This window comes from Balaenoptera physalus (assembly GCF_965194825.1).
Source record: "Balaenoptera physalus genome assembly, chromosome: X".
NCBI classification, from domain to species: domain Eukaryota; kingdom Metazoa; phylum Chordata; class Mammalia; order Artiodactyla; family Balaenopteridae; genus Balaenoptera; species Balaenoptera physalus.
Genome location: NC_138903.1, coordinates 25227659 through 25249003, shown reverse-complemented (window position 1 = coordinate 25249003; position 21345 = coordinate 25227659). Strand labels below are relative to the sequence as shown.

General features: G+C 37.6%; 1 pseudogene across 1 annotated transcript in view; it reads right to left on the bottom strand.

Annotated features, from left to right (window-relative positions):
• Nucleotides 1-986: 986 nt before the first annotated feature.
• The window catches only part of LOC309652788 (DDB1- and CUL4-associated factor 8 pseudogene), a 72453-nt pseudogene continuing 52094 nt past the window's right edge, over nt 987-21345 (bottom strand). The window contains exon 3 of the transcript in view: nt 987-8987. The product of the transcript in view is annotated as a DDB1- and CUL4-associated factor 8 pseudogene (transcript). The remainder of the gene's footprint in view (nt 8988-21345) is intronic.

The following is a 21345-nucleotide window of genomic DNA, read 5'->3' as shown; positions in this document are numbered from 1 at the left end:
AAATTTCAGATTGCATCTTAAATGAATTTGACTTGGCACTGCACAGAAATCATGGATGCCATGATGATGACTGTTTCTAAATCAGACAGAGGCACCTCTTTTCTCTCCAGTGGAGTGAGGTTTTGCTGCACATTGTTTTTTTATCCACTTACAAACTTCATTTGAATTTCAAATAAAATATCACTGATGTGTTGGCCAAGGCAAATTTCTTTAGTTACTATTTTATTTTAAAAACTCTAAACTCCTTGAAAAGCTAACATTTCCCTAGGAAGTTTTTTTTCCCCTACTTTCTGAGAAAATTAAGTTCAATTGTCTTCTCTCTTTTCAAAACTGCAAAATTCCCTTCTCCAGGAGTCTAAACTGACGGCCTTACCTCATATTTTATAGGACAGAAAGTCAAAGCAATAACATCAAGCTCCCCACGCCCATCTTCACACCACCAAACCTGCCAGTTTTCTTGACTGAATTCATACCATCTGGTCTGATCCTCCGAAAGGGCATCCCTCCACTGGTGTCTAGATCACATCTCCTTCAAGGGCTTGAATCCTAGTATTTTCCACAGTTCCCTACATCATTCATTTCTTTTTCACACCTAGATGTTTACCATCGTATAATTTTTTCTAATATTCTTCACCTTAAAAATAAAGTATAACAGTGATCCCTTAATTGTACATCTTGTTCCAACTGTTACTCCATTATTTAAACTCTTCATAGCAAAACTTCTGGGAAGACTTGCCTATGCTCACCATTTTACTTGTTCTCCTCCTGTATACCCTTCAACCAGTGCAAATATGGCTTATACTCTACCTCTTCTAAAAATGTCCATAGAATTTTACTTACTACAGAGTTAAGTTTCCTGTTAAAAGATCAGCGGTTTAAAGAAAGCAGCTATACATGAATATTTTGTACAGTTCCTAAATACTAAGCACTTTACAATTTAGTTTGGCAAAATGTCTCCCTTTGTGAAATTTCTTTTTTTTAAAGAATTTACTAAATGTTGTCCTTTAAAATTTCATCTTTATTTCAATTTACACTTTTTATTGCACTTTTATCAGAAGCAGCTTACCAGAAGCACAGCATTGAACAAAACAGTCAAAGAAACGATGAAAGAAAGAACATTTTCAAAAGGTCACAAATAATGAAAGTTACTCAGCATGAATCACAAAATAAGCAGAGACTTGAAAAACCAAGGGAGCTGAATTATTTCTACTGATACGATAAACATTACCAGAATTATTATGGCTACTAAAGTTAAAGATTTTATCATGGATTTTTTGAAATAATAAAAAATAGTTTTCTATTTTTTGAAATAATTTTAGATTTATAGAAAAGTTCCAAAGATAATACAGAGTTTCCACATACCCCTCACTCAGTTTCCCCTAATGTTAACATTTTATATTACCTTGGTATATTTGTTAAAACTAAGAAACCAACATTGATTCTTTACTATTAACTAACCTGTAGACTTTATTCAGATTTTATCACTTTGTCCACTAATGTCCTTTTTCTGTTCCAGGATTTTATCCAGGATACCAAATTGCACTTAGTCACCATGTCTCCTTAGGCTCCTCTGTTCTGTGATAGCTTCTCAGCCTTTCCTTGTCTGCTGTGACCTTGCAAGTTTTGAAGAGTACTGGCTAGGTGTTTTGTGGAGTGTTCCTCAATTTGGGGTTGTCTGCTATTTTCTTCATGGCTATACAGAGGTTATGGGTTTTTTCTTGTAGCATACTGGAGGCATATGATATCAATGTGACTTTCTCGCTGGTGATATGAACCACCAACACTTGGTTAAGTGGTGTAGGATTTCTTTACTGTAAAGTTATTCTTTTTCCTCTTTTTATATTCTATTTTTTTAACACAAGACACTAAATCCACCCATACTCAAAGCGAGAAGGGAATCAAAGTCCATCTCTTGACAAAAGGAGTATCTACTTATGCTATTTGGAATTATTCTTTAGGGGGATTTATCTCTTACCCCCAGTTTATTTATTTGTTCATTTATATCAGGATGGACTCATGGATCTCTATCTAATACATTAGGCTGTGATGTCATACCACATTATTTGGGTGTTTTGTTTTTGTTTTTGTTTTGGTCAGGTTGTTCCAGCTTGGCCATTGGGAACTCTCAGTTGTTTCATGTGACACTTTGATATACTCTCATCCCTCTTCCTTGCTATCTGGAAGTACAGGATGCTCCAGGTTTATCTTGAATATACCCTGTCTTGAAGGGGCCAGTATAGTTTTTATCAGACATTTCTCCAAGGCTCCCTGGTGCCTTTTATTGCAGAATGGTATTAGAAATCTGGGTGCTTGGTGGTGCTCATTACTTCTGGGGTGTCACTGCTGCCAGGGCCTCTCACTGGAGAGAGCTATGAAATATATGTCAGTATACTGACCCATGTATACACACATTTCTATAATTATTTCTGCATTTATCTACTTTTATATAAATTATGCTAACCAAGTAGTGAATTCATAATGATATCTCCAACTCTAATTCAGTACTGCAGAGTTTGTCTAACTTTTACTCCTTGCATATCTATAATTTCCCCCTCTGACAATAAGAAACCTGGTTTTCACCATCCTTCATCCATTTACTTATTTATTCAACCTGAGACATATATGTAAAGCAGATTGAGAATTATTAGTTAACCTGAATTGTTGTGAGAAACAAATGTGCCAACTAGAGTACAGTTTTTATATACACTTCTTTTGTCTTTAGCCTTACAGTTGCCCTCCAAAACACCATTTGACAAAGTTATTTAGCTAACTTCTTTTCCTCTCACTTGCTTCAGTGAGGTTATGTCACACATTTATAACAGTTAGTTCCATTTGTCGTAGTGTGTATTCCATTCTGAGATCCCCTGACATCCTGGTTGAATTTCTTTTAGTTTGCATATATTAAAGTTTACTCTTTTTGATGTACAATGCTGTGAGTTTTGACAAATGCATTGAATCATATATCCACCACTCCAGTAGCATATAGAGTAGTTTTATCACCCTAAAATTCTACAGGGATTTTTTTGAGAGGGAGCTACTGTGAGATAGCTCGTGGAACAAAACCTTCCCCCCAAATATTTGGTTTTATCTGATGATGTTAAGTTAAACTTATTTCCATATTTCTAAAAACATTTAAAAAATTTTGCAGATACACTTGCTCACTAAGAATTCATAAGTGTAAGCTTTTAAACAATATTCATGAGTGTGACTATCAATTACCACTTACTAATCTCAGAGGATAACATCTGAGACCCAAACCTTGTCTCTTACTTTGAGAGCGCAACACAGTGTAGAAAAGAGAGACTATATGATCCAAGATTTTAATAGTTATGTATCATTGATCTCAGTCCTTCACAGTGATGATTGTACCTATCAGCTGAGAAAAATAGTCCCTAGAATATCTGGGTCATTATAGCTTTGTAGCAGAGTAATCAAAAGAACCAGTTACTCAGGCTCAGCTGTAATTTGAATTTGATTCTAGACAGAGATTCATAAGCAACAACCTTTTCAGCTAATATCACCCAGATCAATGGGTAGCTGAGGGTAGAAGTACTGTCCATTCCACAGCATGTACTGTTTTAATATTTTGTGTTTTATTTTTTGTTTTTCTTTTGTTCACTGTTGTTGTTGTTTTGTTTGTTCTCCTCGGAGGCTTACAATTCAGTTTCAGGGGCCTGAGTTGCTAACATAACCGCCATATAGCTGACAGAAGTCCAAGGTGAGACTCTAGCCACCTTAATAGATGAAAGGTGACTCTTAAATGTCATGAAAGAATCTTGAGATGTAGGTTCTTAATTTCTATTGTCAACTAAACCGAATTACCATGAACCAAAACAATGATGCTGTATACCACTATCTGTTGCAATAATTTAGTTGTAAATTTTATGTGAGCCCCTACTCTGCACCTTTTTAGCTCAATGACTTTGTAAAGTTAACTTCTTTTAACAGGTAGACAGGAAACGTAATGGTTTTTATGTAGAACAATTGAGAAATTACACTTCAGTATACTTGATAGTGTTTCTGTGTATCTTATTTCCATAGATGGTTGCTTACATAATGGGGTTAGAGATAAAGAGGCGGCTGAAGCCAAGAAAGAAAAATTAACATTATACTTTGAATAAAGCAGCAGGATAGGAAACTGCCCAATCCCCTTCAAATGAAAACATCCAAAACCCCTAGTTCTCCCCAGAACACAGCTTGAGACTAGTGTACTAAGCTCCTTGTGAACCTGGTCTGTCATATATCCATCTCTGAACTCTCATTGTCCAGTAAAGAAATATATATTAAGTGCTCCATAAGGCTTTGCTAACTAAATCTAAAAATCTAAACCTCTCATTTTACTGTTGAAGAGACTGAAGTCGAGGTAAATTATGATAGTGAAGTTCATAGAAGTTGATCACAGGATGGCTAAGATCCAGTCTATTGTAAATTTATTGATTATTCTTTTGGCTCACAACATGGTAGAATGAGCACTGCTGAAGGTTGCTTTTGGACTCACAGAACTCACCAAAATTTTTTTGGCCTGCCATTTAACAATTAGGTTCCATTATATTTTTTTCCATCTCTATTCTTTTCCACACCTGTCCTTTTAAGGAATGGCTGCCAGAAGATGTCTTTTTAAAAGTATAGTTTGGCATCTGTCACAATTTAATGCAGTTAAATTCTGTGCATAATTAGGAGACAATTATAATATTGCATAAAGGCCACGAGGGCCTACACAGAACCGTCCTGTAGAAATTCCATATTGGAATGAAAATAATTGATGTTGAAAAATTAAATTTAAAGGTGCAGTTTTGCCTGCTTATTTGATAGAATTGTTAGCTTTGCCCGCCATCTCATGGAAGGCTGAAGCAATATTGTATTACTCTCTTCTGTATGCTAATAGGAGCAATATTTGCATAAATTAAAATTGTAACAATTACTTCCATTTTCTGGGACCTACACTACCAGCTGGATTTCCACCTATAATCATAACTTTATTTTTCAAATTAATTATTTGACTCACTATCTATCTATCTATATCCATCTATCTGTCTATCTTAATCAAGTCCAACCTTTCTCTTTAGAGGACTTTTACTCCTCCAAATGGCAAATTATCCAAGTAGTCTGGGGACTTAACGTGGTTCAAAGTAGTTGGGGGTGGTTTCATCAGTCAGGGTTCAAAGAGAAAAACAGAAACACTGGGAGTGATATGCATATAACAGGTGACTTATAATAGGGACCTGATGATATGTAATTGTGGGAGCTGGTTAAGCAGTCTTCATAAGGCTTCTTTTTTTTTTGGTCTTTGCTTTAGGCGCTGGAGCCCGAAGTCAGCACGGCATTCAGGAAGGAGAGATGGTTGTGAAGTGGGGAAAGCAAGGATAGACTGGAAGCCATGAGGAATAGCTTGGAACCCACAAGGACAGACTGGAACTCGTGTTGATCTTTCACTGCCCCCAAACCTCCAACTTTGATGACATGAGTGCCCTGCAGGAGAAGTGGGCACTCTTTTTTATGGAGCTGGTGAAGCTGAAGGAAGATACGAGGGGACGCTGGTGCAGCTGTGGGCCTGGCTGCTGCTTCACACTAAGGTAAGCCAGATCAGTAATAATGTGCCCCTGACCCTACTTTCTGAGCACAAAACAAATAAGGCTACTATTTTACCTTTGGCTTCCAAATCTCTCTCCAAATGCCTCTTATAGCACAAGCAATCTCAGAATCATGCAGGGGAATCTGAAGAAGGTTTTAGTTCACAGTACAAAATCCCCACAGAGGTAAACCTGCTGCCAAACAGTAGGTGAAAAAAGAACTGGATAATTAATCTGCTCTTGCCGTTGTTCTCACTGCCACTCAGTGTCACCAGAAATTCCAAGTGTTTTTTTCAATGTTTTGTTGATGTTATTGCTAGTATACATCCCACCCAATTGGGCAGGGTTGCCCCAAACTTGGGATTCTAGTTCATAACTCTATTCTGTTTATGTCTTGTTTTAAACCACAGTGCTTGGTTCAAAGTCACTGGGTTCTTTTGAGACTTTTAAGGTCCTTTCCTGACAGCAGACCTTGGTAGGGGCGGCCACAGGCCCCCTGATCCCCAGGCAGTTGTCCCTAACTTTCAATCTCAGTAGGAACTTGGGTCAAGTTATTTTCCATTCCCAAATCTAATCTCATTATGTAAATTTCTCAACCTGCTTTCAAGGGGCCAGCAATAATATCCATTTTAAGGGGTATTATCGAAGAAAAGCCTTGGTCAGGCCATAGAATGTTTTATTACATGCTTCTTTCCCAGCAAATATCTGCAAAGAAGGGTGTGTTATACTTCACAGGGGTGTTGGAGGAAAGGCAAGCCTCTGCATTCACTTATACAAATAGCAGGTGTAAAACAAAAATTATATTACTACTGAACAGTAATTGGACATCCAGTGCCCAAAACTTACATTAAATAAGGCTTAAAACAAGACATTTTTAATAGCAACTTAACCTTTTATAAACAGTCGAAGAAAGTTTTAAGCAATGCGTGGATGTCTAATGGGATATTTCTTCCAATGCTATCAAAGGTATCTGTAAGTATAAAAAAACTCATTATTGTAACACTGTCATTATTAAAGTTAGCTTAAACATATATTTTCAAATATTAGGAATTCTTATATTCCTGGCTAGTATCTTATAGGAGATGGTAGTCCCAAGGGGACTTTTTGGAAGGTAATCCTGTGGGAGTTCTCAAGCCATGAAAATTCAAGAGAATTGAGAGTGCAGAGTATAAAATGTCATGTGATTAAATTTAATTCCTCCCACCCTCCTGTGCTCAAATTAATCAGTATTAACATACAGATTCAGAAAATGTGGACAACCCAAGTTATTTTTTCTAGAAGGATGAATTATCTTGTTAGGAATTTATCTACCCACCTCTCTCCTTTTCCTTTTCTGTGAGAGAGAATGAGGGTGTGTGTGCATGTGCGTGTGTGTGTGTATGGCCAAGTGTCAGTATTCAATGAACAAGACCATGGTTTGTTTTATTTTACTTTACTTTTAAAGAATAAACACATTTCTGAAACTTTCAACTCAATTGAAGAACTTACTTTTTATAATGCACTGCTAAAGATGAAAAAAAGTGATCATTTTCAGAGTGTCAGAAATGAGAATATAGATTCAATAAGGCTATTAATTTTTCCACCAGAATTAGGAACATTTAGAAGTCAACTATAAGAGAACAAAGGAAAAGAAGCATAGATAAATTACTTATGTATTCCTATAGATATAAGGGGTAAAGAGAGAGGAGTAAAGAAACCAAGTGAGGGAGGAAGAATGTAAAGAAGGAAGGGAGGAAGGCAGAGGAAGGAGATGGAAGAGGCAGTTTCTATTGTTAAAAATAGATAAAAGACAAAAAGCAAATCTAGTAAACTAAATCTTAAAGTCCAGCCTTCTGAGGTGATGCCTAGCTGGAGCTGGAGTATGAGGCCTTCAGGACGGCAGGCACTGCACAGGGTCTTGGTTCTCTTCCTCCTCCTGGTTCGCTTCCTCCTCCGACATATCTGAGGGACTGGAAGACTCATCCGACTCTGCATCCATAACCCCAACTCCAGGAGCTCCCCAGTGCAACTGATGACCTCTCTGTGTCAGGTGACGCATTAGAACCAAAGCAGGTGGTTGTCAAACAGGTCAGTGTGGTGCAGGCTGCCTTCATCTCGTTCCTGCTTGTTCCTCTTAATCACATTCTTTAAGCCGATAAAGCCAGTGGTAACTTTAGCTGTGGGTGTCCAGATCTTAGCATCGTGGTCTAGGCCACTGGTCGCCATCACAGGTAGGTAAGGATGGGGTTCAAGACAGTTAATGGTCCCTCCGTTATCCCCCTCCATGAACTGAACAATCTGGCAGGATGATTTCTCCCAGAGGAAGATGTGCCCACAATCACTGCTGCTCACGACAAACTCACTTCTGGGGCCATAGAAATTGACACCTTTGACTGTGGCATTATTTCTGTGCCCCTTGTATCTTTTAATATACTGGGCTCCATCACAGTGAGAAGAGTTAAAGAGGTAAATATCTTCATCATTGTAACTGGCCAGGAGCTCTGTGCCATCGTGACTGTACACAAAGCAGGTGATATTTGCTTTAGAATCACAGTTGACCAGGTGATGAGGACAGAATTTCTTGAGTACTCCATTATTCTCATTCTCATCAATTTTCCTCTGGTCATAAATTCTTACAAACTGATCTTGTCCACCCACTGCAAACTGGTAAGTATTGGCAGGATTCACATAGATTGTATACAGCCCCATTTTCTTCTCCTTCTCTTTTGTTACCACCACTTTTGAAGCTGGCAGGCCTTGTCTGAGGTCAATGGAGAAGACAACTGCATCTTCACCTGAAGTTAGGAACTTAAAAGAGGAGTCATGCTCCAGAGCCAACTTGTGGGAGTCTCCCCTGTGCTGGGCCACACGCTTAGTATTCTTGCAGTGTCGTGTAGCAGATAGCTCTGCTATGCGTATCTGCTCATCACAGGCACACATGGCCAGGGTGGAATCACCACAGTTGGGAAGGAACTTGGCCTGAAAAACATTATTTCTGTGGCCACTCTCAAAGTCCAGTACTGGCTGCTGATGCAGCCAGTCCCACAATATCACTCTAAGGTCATCACTGCTAGTGGCCAGCCAGGTGCCACGCTGGTTAAAGTGCACGGTATTGACACAACCATTATGGCCTTCAAGCTCATACTGCAAGTGGAAACGCTGCATAAAGACTCTTGCCCCACAGGCCTGATATACAACTCGGGCAGTTGAACCCGGCTGCCATTTTCGAAGAGCATTAAGGACTTGCCCGCGAGGGTGGGGGAGGACAGATGTCTCTGAAGACACCCAATCCTCCAGGGCCCGATCCTCGGCTGATAAATACTGATCAGGGTTAGCCTCATCGCACTGTACCTGAGGCTGCTCTTCTTCTGCCGATTTTCCTCCTCTTCTTCCTCTCCTAGCTCTTCTTCTAAGCGGTAATGGGACTGGTTTCTATCACTGGTTAAGAAATGTTCGGCGTCTTATGTGCTTTCGAAGTCGATGTCTTCTCTTGAACTTTCCATGGCTGTGCTTTGACTTTCTTAACTGGCGTGGCTGGGAGTACCCCCATCGCCAGTACCGTCACCATTTCTGGTCAAGCTCATTTCAGCGTCTGAGCAGGCCTCCCTCCCTGCCTCCGCTCCAGAACACTCCTCAGAGGGATGGGACAGGCTTCTGTTCTCTAAGTCTGGTAAGCCATCTGTGCTGCTCACGTTGTCAGACATCTTTAATGATAAGTGCTCTAGTCGGTCTGGAGTGAGTAAAAGTCGTAGAAGCCTGAGGAAGGGAGTAGGCCCGCCCCGGGGTGACACAGGCCGGCAGCGAAAAAGGTAGGCCAAGACTCCAACCAAGGAGGCCAAAGGGGAGGGTCAATTTCTGGTTGAGGCAGTTGCCAGTATGGGAGCTGGTGAGGTTCAAAAGACTTCGTCCCATCTCGAGTCTTGCGGTATTTCGAGACTGCTTAGAGTTTTCCAGAACCTGGAGAGTTCGACCCCAAGCCATTTGACATTGCTGCTGTGCATACCGTTCTATTGAAGACTGAAACATACTGTGCTTTGGAAAACATTCTTATTAGAGATCCATCAGCAAAAGTGATCTTCCTTAGGCAAAACAGTTACCATAAGACTCTCAGTGCTTTGCTTGAACATAACGTACAGTATGAAATGAAGAAATAGGCAAAAGCAATGAAAGATTGCTAAGGTCCCCAAGCTAGTGAGTTCCTGACGTACAAGAAATATCTTCAGCAAATCAAGCAGCTTGAGGGAAACCTTGAGAGCTCTAATTGGTAGAAATGGCATAGGGTTGACATAAAATACACGATGACTAGTTCATTACATGTTAGATTAAAAAATGAATACTTTTTTTAGTATGAGTAGATCCCAAATATTGAATTAGACATACTTCTACTAAAAAAATTCATTATTTATCTGAAATGCAAGTTTAACTGTGTCGTGTATTTTTATTTGTTATATCTGGCAGACTTTCTTAGTGAGAAGAGTAATTTATTCCTTCAGTGTAATCAAAGCCGAACTCAACTGGTCAATTTAAAGTAGACATTGAAATGAGTAACTGCTTCACCAATTTGAGATAGAAGCACAACCTTTTTTTCTCTTTCCAGCAGAGATTCTATATATTTATTTGGAGTTAATTCAATTTAAGACACTTAAGGAACACCAACACAATTTTATGAAAAAAAATCTGTGATGTTATAGAACTATCAAAATATTTTAAATATCTCCCAAAATATGTCAGAGGCTTTTTGGGGGCTTTTAGGGAAAAAAAGGCAGCTCTTTTAGAGGCAGTTAATTGGCATTGCTGTACTAACTTCAGAGTTTCTCCAAATGAATTATCTAAGATGATGTCAGTAAATGTTTGAAGGGCTACAGTAAACTGCTGACTAAAAATGCCGGAATGAGGAAAACAAGATTTCCCTCAGAGTAATTGCAAGATCAATGTAAAATCGATTAAACATAGAAGCATAAAATCTTCTAAAGAGAGAGAATGGTTCCAAGGCTAATAGTAATGGTAAGACACATAAAAGAATATTCATAGCAATTTGTAAAGAGTAGCACAGCAACCTGAAAACCACCTGAGAGACCATCAAGAGTAGCATGGATAAGTAGACTAGCATACATTTCTATAATGGAATAATGTAAAAAGGTGAGGACTAATGAATTAAAACTAAATACATCAGCATGGATGGATCTTAAAAACACGATGATGAGTCAAAACACAAGTGACAGAACAATGGTTAATAATTTCATTTTCATACCTATCTTTATAATTTTCATATGTAATAAGACTATTTTAAAAGGCAAGAAAACAATTGACTCACAATTCAGGATAATGATTACTTATGGAGGAAAGAAGGAAGTTAAAATCTGGTAGAGAGGAAGCTCCAATAATTCTTGGTAATATTTATAGCTTACTGTAGATATAGGTATGTTGTTATTCTTTTAATTATTTATTGCCTGGCTTACACATTTGTGTATCCTTTTCTATGTATTATATATATTGCATAGTAGTTTTTTTTAAAGAGATAATGTTCATTAACAAGGGGTCTTGCTCGGCCGTGGAGTTCAAAAACAGGAAAACCAGAGCATCAAACCCTAGTATGCCCATCCTGGCATTGTCCAAGAGAAGAAGCCTCATTAATTGGCTTTGGAAATGTCTCATTGCAAGGAACAGTTCCATTGTTAGAGGTTCAGTCAGGTTATTTCAATCTGATGCTACTGTATTAGTTTGACTTTTTTCTACATGCTCATTAAGCAAACTTTGGCTGTGAATTAGCTTTTCATTTAAATTTTCATTTAAGTTTGCTTTGAATTAATCCATTTGGTATATTTCCATTCCCATTCATTCATTTATTCACCACAAATTTATTTAGCACTTCTATGCACCGTGTACTGTTCTAGGTCCTGACAATACAGTGGTGAATAAAAGTGTTAATCCCTTCACTCATGGAGTTTATAATACAGTGGAAAAAAGAGACAATAGACAAGTCAATATAGAGATAGAGCATATGAGGCAGTGGTGAAATGTATAAAGAGAAATAAATGTGTGGAGAGAAATAAAGGTGTGTAAGTAGGTATAGACTGGAGGTTGTTATTTTAGATAGTGCATTCAGGAAAGGTCTCCTTTATAGGGTGACATTTAAGTAGAGGGCTGAATGAAAAGAGAAATGCAGCATGCAAATACCTAGGATAAGAACATTCCTTATACAGTGACATTGAGTGCAAATGCTCTAAAATTGTAGGACAATATGAGTGTTCATGGAACTTCAGGGAGGCCACTATGTCTGAAACAATGCAAGTAAACACTAGGGAGAGTGTCAGGCAATGGGATTGAAAGAAACAAAGGCCAATTAAACAGAGCCTTGTTATCCATAATAAATAATTTTAATTTTTATTTCATTCTATGTGTACTGGAAAGCCTTTAGAAGCTTGTGAACATGGCAACTGCATTATCTGACTTGCTTTTTAAAAAGATGATACTGGCTGCTATGTGGAGAATAGAATGGGGTAGCAAGAGAGAGCAGAAGTACTAAAATATTGATCTAATCCAGGTGAGAAATTAAGGTGGCTTAACCTAGGATGAGGATAGTGCATGTCGTGAAAACTGGTTAGGTTTGGAATACATTATGAAAGTAGAAATTATAGCATTTACTAATGAGTTGAATGTGAGTGTGAAGTGGATTAGTCAAGCTACTAGCAAGAAGCACACGTCGCTTGGGCAATTTTAAGCAGTTCAATAGGTGGTTATTTTTGCAAAGGTGAGAGAAGGCTGTAGGGAAATCACAAGGGGACAATCAGGATGTCAAGGATATTATGAACAGGAAGATATTATACCCTTAGGCCTAAAGGTGTGGAAGAGAGAGAGCAGTTATCAGAAAACCTGAGACAGAAAGGGCAGTGTGGAGAGTCTGACTTGACAGGAGCTATCATTAGCCATCCTTCAGAGCACCTGCAGGGCACGAGCCAGGGAAACGTATCCCCCAGATTAATTTTTCTCCCTCTGCTCTCCTGATGGTACTTCCCACTGAGTCATGTGAAGAAGGTAAGATTTTATATCCTGTAATTTTACTGAATTTATTAGTTCTAACAGTGTGTATGTGTGTGTGTGTGTGTGTGTAGTCTTTAGAAGTTTTCATATACTGTATAAGATCATGTCAGCTGCAAGCAGATAATTTTACTTCTTCCTTTCCAATTTGGATGCCTTTTATTCATTTTTTCTTGCCTAAATTCCCTGTTAGGAGTTCCAGTACTATGTTGAATAGAAGTGTCAAGAGTGGGCATCCTTGCCTTTTTCCTGGTCTTAGAGAAAAAGCTTTCAGTTTTTCACTGTTGAGTGTGATGTTAGCTGTGGAATTTTCATATATATCACCTTTATTATGTTGAGACAAATTCCATCTATAACTAGTTTGTTAAGAGTTTTTATCATGAAAGGGTATTGAATTTTGTCAAAAGTTTTTTTGCGTCTATTGTGATCATGTGATTTTTATCCTTCATTGTGTTAATATGGTTTATGACATTGATTGATTTGCTTATGTTGAATCATCCTTGCATCCCAGAGATAAATCCCAGATGTTCATGGTGTATGATCCTTTTAATGTGCTGTTGAATTTGGTTTGCTAGCTTTTTGTTGAGGATTTTTGCATCTGTGTTCATCAGGAATATTGGCTTACAGTATTCTTTTCTCGTTGTGTCTTTGTCTGGATTTGGTATCAGGGTAAATAACAATGGAATATTCAAAATGGAAATTAAGAAAACAATCCCATTTACAATAGTATCAAAACAATAAAATACTCAAGAATAAACTTAACCAAGGAGGTATAATGAAAGCCATAGAACATTAAAGAATTTAAAGAAGACACAAATAAATGGAAAGACATCCCATGTTCATGTATTAGAAGACTTAATATTATTAAAATGTCCATACTACCCAAAATGATCTACAGGTTCAATGAAATTCCTATCAAAATTCCAACAGTCTTTTTTTCAGAGGTGGAAAAGACCAAACCTCAAGTCCATATAAGGAGTTCTAGAGATCTATTTACAACATTGGACCCATAGTTAACAGTACTGTATTTTACACTTGAAGATTGGTCAGGGTAGATTTATGTTGTGTTCTTACTAAAATAAAAACACATAAATAAAAATTTTTTTTAATTAAAGTTAAAAAAAGAAAGGAGGAGAATAAATCTGGACGAGCAAATATAAGCTACCTGGTCCCTGGAGGGTAAATACGAATCAATGATAGCTCCTAAGTGTTTTCTAGGAACAGTGAGTGAATGGTGGTGAAATTTACTAAAATGAGGGCTAGGTACGGTGATGGAGGAATCAAGAGTTCTGTTTTATTTATATCAAGTATAAAAATGCACACTTAACATTGGGAAAATAGAAATATTGAGTTGACAATTGGATATAGATGTCTGGAGTTTATAGGAGAGATTATAAATATAAATTTGGAAGTCATTAGCCACTGAGAATAAAGTATATCACTTAGGGAGTGAGTACACAGTGAGAAGAGCAAAGATCTGAGGATTGGGTACTGGAACACTCAAATATTTATTTTAGTAAGAAAAGGCAAATCCAACTATATGGAGCAGAAAGAGTGGCCAGTTATGTAGGAGAAAAACATGAGAACATGAAGAAAGTGTAGAAACTATTTTACAAAGGAAGCATTGATCAACTGTGCCAAATACTGCTAAGAGGTTAAGATAAGGCCTGAGAACTGAGCATTGTATTTGGTAACAGGAAGGTAACAAGTCACTTGTGACTTGTTACCTTCCTGTTACCATACATTACCACGATGTTATATGCTAGTGACAATGATTTAGTAGTAAGGGTGAAAACTGATAATGCAGTGAAGATAGGAGAAGCTTTAGGAGGAAAGCCTTAAATAGGGGAGAGGGAATAGGATTCAATGCACAGATAGAGGAACTGTAGCAGGAGGGGAGACAAAATATTTAGTACAGAGGCAAGTAGGTTGTTAGATCTGGTGGTGGAAGAATGTGCACACTCTTGTAGTTGCTTCCATTCTCCCAGTGAATAAAGAAGGAAGGATATCAGCTATGAATGCGGGAGATTAAAGCTGTGCTGGATCTTTGAGGCAAAAAACTTGTGAAATAGTCAACTCAGAAAATGGGAGAATGAGTCCAACAGGGATATGGAGAATAGTTGCCTGGAAGAAGAGAGGGTCCACTTGTGGTTTCATACCCTAAAGGTAAATAAGATAGCATGATTATTGTTTTTCTCTAACTATTTTAGACACTTGAGGACAGAAGTAGAGTAGGCAAATACCTGGATTCAACTAAATTCTGAATTTTTTGCTGGTTGAGGATGATGGAGAGTTGGGGGGCAAAGGAGCTTAGATTCTACATAATGAAATTATTATAATAATGAACCTTGAAATTTAACTATAAAAAAGACAATTGAGGGACTTCCCTAGTGGCCCAGTGGGTAAGACTCCATGTTCCCAGTGCAGGGGGCCCGGGTTCATTCCCTGGTCGGGGAACTAGATCCCGCACACCGCAATAAAAGATCCCGCATGCCGCAACTAAGACCCGGCACAGCCAAAATAAATAAATAAAATAAGTTAAAAAAAAAAAAAAAAGACAATTGAGAACAAGAGGGGGAAGAGGAAAAGGGCAGATTTGATAGGGTCAGCAGATTGGAGGTCCCAGTGGAGTCAACTTTTGATGGGATCAGCAAGTGTGTTCAACCATAGAGGAACTAGAGTTCCCTTTTGCTTCACTACCTTATGGCCTGTAAGTATATATGAAGTTTGGGAGAACAGGGTGACCCAGAGCCCTATAATCTGTACCCAAGCTATTAAAGCAAAAGCAATTTGATTAAAAGATTAAAGTAATTCACTCTAAGACATGGCTGACTGATAAGCTTAATTTTCCCAGAAGCTATTTCCTTAATATAAGAGGAACTTCCTACTCTAGGACAGATATTTTTTAGAAGAAACCTTCCAGAGCCATTTGAATACCCCAGGAAATTACTACAACTACTCTTACCGACCAGCAATGTGGCAGCCTGATTCTGAAAGTGGCAAAGAGGGGCCTTTATCTGGTTGCCTCACTGGGTTTGGGGATGCAGGAGACAGTCATTTCTAAAATGACCCCCGTCACATAATGAGCTTGTCTTGTTTTCTGCCCTCATGGATGTAACACCCCCTTGAGGGAGACAGATTTGTAAACCAGTATCATGAAATGAAGTCCGTACCAAGATTAATAGAGATTTTTCTATGAAGATTTCATAAGATGCTGGCAAAACTTACATTTAAATGTGCTTCATAGATTTTAGAATTACCTATTCAAAATTTTAGGAAGCCCAGAAACTTCAGGATGCCATTTGGAACCAAAGAGAGAAAAAAAAATCTTTATATTCTAGAACAAATTCCATTATAAACAAATAATTAAAATAGCTAAATGTATGCTAATCGATTATTATCAGAGGGTCCTAGAGTGAAAGTAGAGTGACAGGAGAGACTGTTTTGGTGTAGACATAGAGTTTAGATGGGTTTCCAGGAAAGGTATTTGAGCATAACATGGAAGGAAGAACAGCGGAGCAGCACACAGCCACCTCACATGAATTTTCTTCTGGGCCCTTGTGTATGCGTGCTCACATTCCTCTGCCTCATCCTCATTCTGCCTCAGTCCCTTTTCTGTGTGGAATCTGGCAAGGAAGCAGTTGGAGATTAACACATGGTCTGTGACGGGAGGGAAGAGATGGCATGACATATTTTGGGAAATAGAAAGTCTTGGTATGATTGGAGCACAGAGTCAGTGTAAACAACAGGCCAGCCTGTAACTTGGAATGCTTTATTGCAGCAATTCTTAAACTTTTTGGCCTCAGAACCCCTTTGCATTCTTAAAAATTATTGTGACTCCCAAAGTACTTGTACTTACGTGATTTACATCTACTGATATTTGCCCATACTAGAAATGAGAGCTGAGAAATATTTAACTATTTGTTAACTTACTTATTTCAAACAAGAATAATAAATCCATTACACATTAACATAAATAATATATTTTTATTAAAGGTAATTAATTTTTCCCGACAAAATAAATTTAATGAGAAGATTGGCATTGTTTACAATATTGCATTTTTTAATTGTCTGGTTTAATAGAAGACATCTGGATTCTCATATCTGCTTCTTCAAGCAATCTGTTGCAATATCACAGGTTATTCAGTGTCTAGAAAACTCGACTGTACATTTGTGAGAGAATGAGGACCAAAAAGGCAAATAACAGTTTAGGATTATCATGAACATAATTTTGACCTTTCAGATCCACTAAAAGGGTCTCAGGGACCCATCCTCACTCCCCATGAGTCCCCATGCGCACTTTGAGAGCTGCTGCTTTCTTATAAAGGCATATAGAGAACAAGTTGGATTTTATCTAGTAGATGATGCATAGAAACAAATAATTTAAGCAAGGATTGGATTTGCATTTAAAATGATTACTCCCAGTGTGGGAAATAAGTTGGATAAAGGCAAGGTTAGATGTTTGGAAACTAATTAAATTTGAATAATTTCTCACATTCTGTCTAGTATAGGACTCTTTTACAAACACATGTGTAATACTGGTTATACTTTTTAATGTGTTTATTTTCCTCTACTTAAGAGTAAGTTACTTGGAAGTAGGTACTGCTTTTGATTCATCTTTATAACTACAGCTTTTGGTAGAGTATACAGAATAGGAACCCAGTAAAGATTTGTTAAAAATAAATGAAAGAACTAACTAAATGGCTATCAGACTACTGCAGATAAATGATGATCTAGTCTTCAACTTAAAGGCAGTGGCAACAAAGATGGAGTAGATTCGAGAGATATACTCAATTCACTGTTGACTGACTGGAAATGCTGTTGACCTACTTATTGGATAAGGACTGTGAAAGAAAGATAAGGAACACCATTATTTCTGTCATCTACCTTATGTGACCCTGATTGAGGGAGGATAGGAGATAGAATGGGGTGGGGTTTGAAGGGGTGATTTCTGGTTTCATTTTGAATATGATGAATTGCAGATGCTTGTGGGATTTGGGCCTCTCCTAGCACCTTAAGCGGTTTTAAAGCTACATAATATCTTATTTAATTAAGCCAAGATCACAGTATATTCTAATATTTGTTTTCAATGCTTTAATATTTTAGTATTTGTTTTTAATACTTTTGATGTTTTAGTGTATTTTTAATGTCTTAGTATTTTAATATTTAATCAGAATTCTTGGATTTTTGCTGTCCTAAATTTCCGGTTCTATTCGTGGATGCTGATTTACTGCCAACCAAGTGGGATTAATTTGGCTGTTGCACAGTGGCTTCTTTTCAAATTCACTACTTCTAAATTTCATCCATAATGTGGGAAGTTGAACTACTCCTACAGCTCTGTGAAGGAATCTGCTGACCCCGCATGTGGTAGAAAGCAGGAGACACAGTCTCTGACTTATTCACAGAAACTGATGAGATCGCTTGTCACCATCCTCCTACTTTACAATCCCCAACTAAGGTTGATGACACATTTAAAAGTATGCCTATCAGCAAGCATGGATTTTTGTAATTCACAGTTCACTAAATAGACATCATGTGATTGAAAATAAAGAAGCATCATGCAAGGAATGTGTTGTGAACAACTTAAAATGAATTCAGAACATAACAAAACAATCTGGCTTCATGTTTTCAAGAGAGTAGCCCCAACAGACAGGGAAGAACACTTAAAACACTAAAGTGATTCAGTTCTCATGTCCTTTATTGCCGCTCATCTTTCCATCTGGCCAGAGTTGCTATTTTATCCAGTACTTTCCTGTTTAGTACCATCCTGCCTTTACATTTTGTTTCCAATCTACTCTGCAAAGCTAATTGTTGCCCTGTCCCAGGAGAATGTGAATAATTTTAAAGTTAGAAAGAGAAGCATCTGCATAGATAGAAAATAGCAGTCATTTCATTATAATTAGTCTATTTGTCTTTCTTTTACTTATGCCAGAAGTGTATCAATATCTTCAAAAAATGAATGACCACCACCTGCCTAAAACCTGAATGAAGCCCCCCCAACTCTAATTACTTTCTTTTCTTCAAATTAAAACAAAATCAGGTTGGTGAAAGTTTGAGCTCTTGGTATATATCAGACATTTCTATTGGTTGCATAATTCAGTGAGTTACAGAAAGTGTACCATTCAAAAAATATATATATATATATAGTTTTGAAAAATAAATTATCTTTGATTTTCATCAATTATTAATTGTGCATTAATAAAGCACATAGTCAACATAGAAAACTGAATATCCATGCGTCTCACTAGAAATATTTATATAATTTAAGTGAATAACAGAACATTACTTCTAAAGATCTGTAAGATGGATATCCATGATAATGTGTGAAATAAAGCTATAAAACTAAAATACAAAAAGATTCTGGTATAATCTAATGGAATTCTTACCCTTCCCCATGATAGAGAATTAAGCACAATAGATTTAAAAGTAATCGAAGGTATATTTTATTAAACATATTATTGGGAGTAGTGCCACTATTTATTTCTCTTCTCATTTACATGCAGAGGGGAATTTCTACTCTTCTCTGTTTTTGGAAAACTTCTGCCTTTACTCCTAATGTGATAATTCAGACTCTGAAACATATGGCAGGCCACATTTCACTGCTGAGCAGACTCACTGCTCACGTGTGACACACCATTTTGCTCTCTTGTCCAAACTTTTGCCTCAATGCTCAGACATGGTGGGCACTCTTGGGCTTCTTCTCAACATACGATAAGTATGTATGGACAGTGATAAGGGCCTGCCTTTAATAGAAATGCTGGCCATCCTTCTTGCTAGTGTTTTCTTTCACCACTGAATCTGTGTGTTAGTTGGACCTGGCATCCTTGTCTACACACTGTTTGGATACATAGACTCACTGCTCTGCAGGTCACATCAACTCTGTTTCTCTGTTTTTTTCTTTTCCCTTCCTCCCACCAACCCATCCACTTTCCATGAATATTCAGTTCAAAGATTTAGATTTTGGGTGAGTTAGGAGATACCCACTTCAGCTTCCAACTTTAACCATGTTTTCTAGTCCAGTCTTTCTGGAGAATGTTGTTATGGGGATCGGGAGAATAGTGGTTATAAAGTGCTTTTAAAATTAATGAATCCATTTAATGGGGAAAAGGGTGAATGGTAGGATTTGGTTGCTTGGATTCAGTTTTATAAAATGCAAAGGAGAGGGCTAGAACACATGATTTCAATGGCCAATTTTAGCCAAACACAAGCTGAAGCTGTGAAGCAACATGGCTGATGTTCCTTCTTTTTTTTTGTTTGTTTTGGCCGTGCCATGTGGCTTGTGAGATCTTAGTTCCCTGACCAGGGATTGAACCCTGGCCCTCGGCAGTGAAAGTGTGGAGTCCTAACCACTGGACCACCAGGGAGTTTCCTGATTTTCTTATATGATCTCTAAATAAACCCTAACATCAATTTCAAAAAATAAATAAATAAATAAATAAATAAGATTACAGATGTAGTTTAATATCATATTCTTTGAAAAAAAATGTATTACTTTCCATGGTGACTACTTAGAAAGGTAGTGCTCATTTGGAACAGAAAGTATTTAGTGAGTTTGTTAAAAATTAGTACATATTGTCATTCATTTTAGTTACACCATTTATATCCCAAGGGGAAGTCATTCAAATAGCATGTGTTCATTACTGAGTGAGCTGTAAAGACAGTTATAACCAAAGAGATCCAGAATAGGGAGGGGTCCCAAAGGTGTGGGCAGTTGGGAAACAACTTGAAAGAGTTGAAAGAAGGAGACTAGTTGAACAACTGGCAAAGGTTAAAAAGCCACAGGATTGAGAATACACAAAGTTTGTTTCTTTTAGAACACGAACAGACACATTTTCATCAGGCTGATGCTTCAATATAAGGAGAGTAATAAAAATCATTTGAAGATGAGATTGTCCAATGTTTGTTAAATATTCTTGAAGCTGTAGAGAGACAATGCACTGTTACTCAACACAAATGTTTTAAGTGCATGATCATGAAACATGATTTTCCTGAGTGATGAAGTCCCTTTTCATATGAACAGGGGAATTGTGGTAGGCAGAATAATGCCTCTTTCCCCAAACCTGTGAATATTGTTAACTTACATAATAAAAGGGAATTTGCAGATGTGATTAAGTTAAAGATTTTAAGATGGGGAGATTATCCTGGATTATCCAGATGGACCTTGCAAGAGAGAGGCAGGAGGGTCAGAGTCAGAGAAAGAGACACAATGGTGGAAACAGAGGTCAGAGAGATGTGGGGCCGTGAGGCAAGGAATGTAGGCGACCTCTAGAAGCTGGAAAAGGAAAATAAACGCTTTGTTCCCTAGGGCCTCCAGGAGGAATGTAGCCTTGCCTACTCATTTTAGGCTTCTGACTTGCAGAACTATAGGATAATAAATCTGTGTTGTTTTAAGCCACTAAACTTGTGGTAACTTATTACAGCAGCAATAGGAAACTAATATGGGGATGTGTGTGTATATTAATGTCAGCAAGGCACTTCACAGCATCTTTAAAGTATTTCTGAGCCAAGATGGAGGAGATAAGACAATGCAATGATGTGTGCTGTCAGATTTGAAACTGCCGCAATAGATATGCCCAAAACATGGTTGTTAAAGCCATGGAATCCAGGGTCTGGGTTGGAATCCTGACCCTGCCCTTTTCTAGTTATATAATCTTGGGCAAGCTAGTTGACATTTCTCTGCTTCTGTGACCCTGGATGTAAAGTGGAATTAATTATTGCAGCTATCTTAGAGAGAATTGTGTGTTAAAAAATTAATACA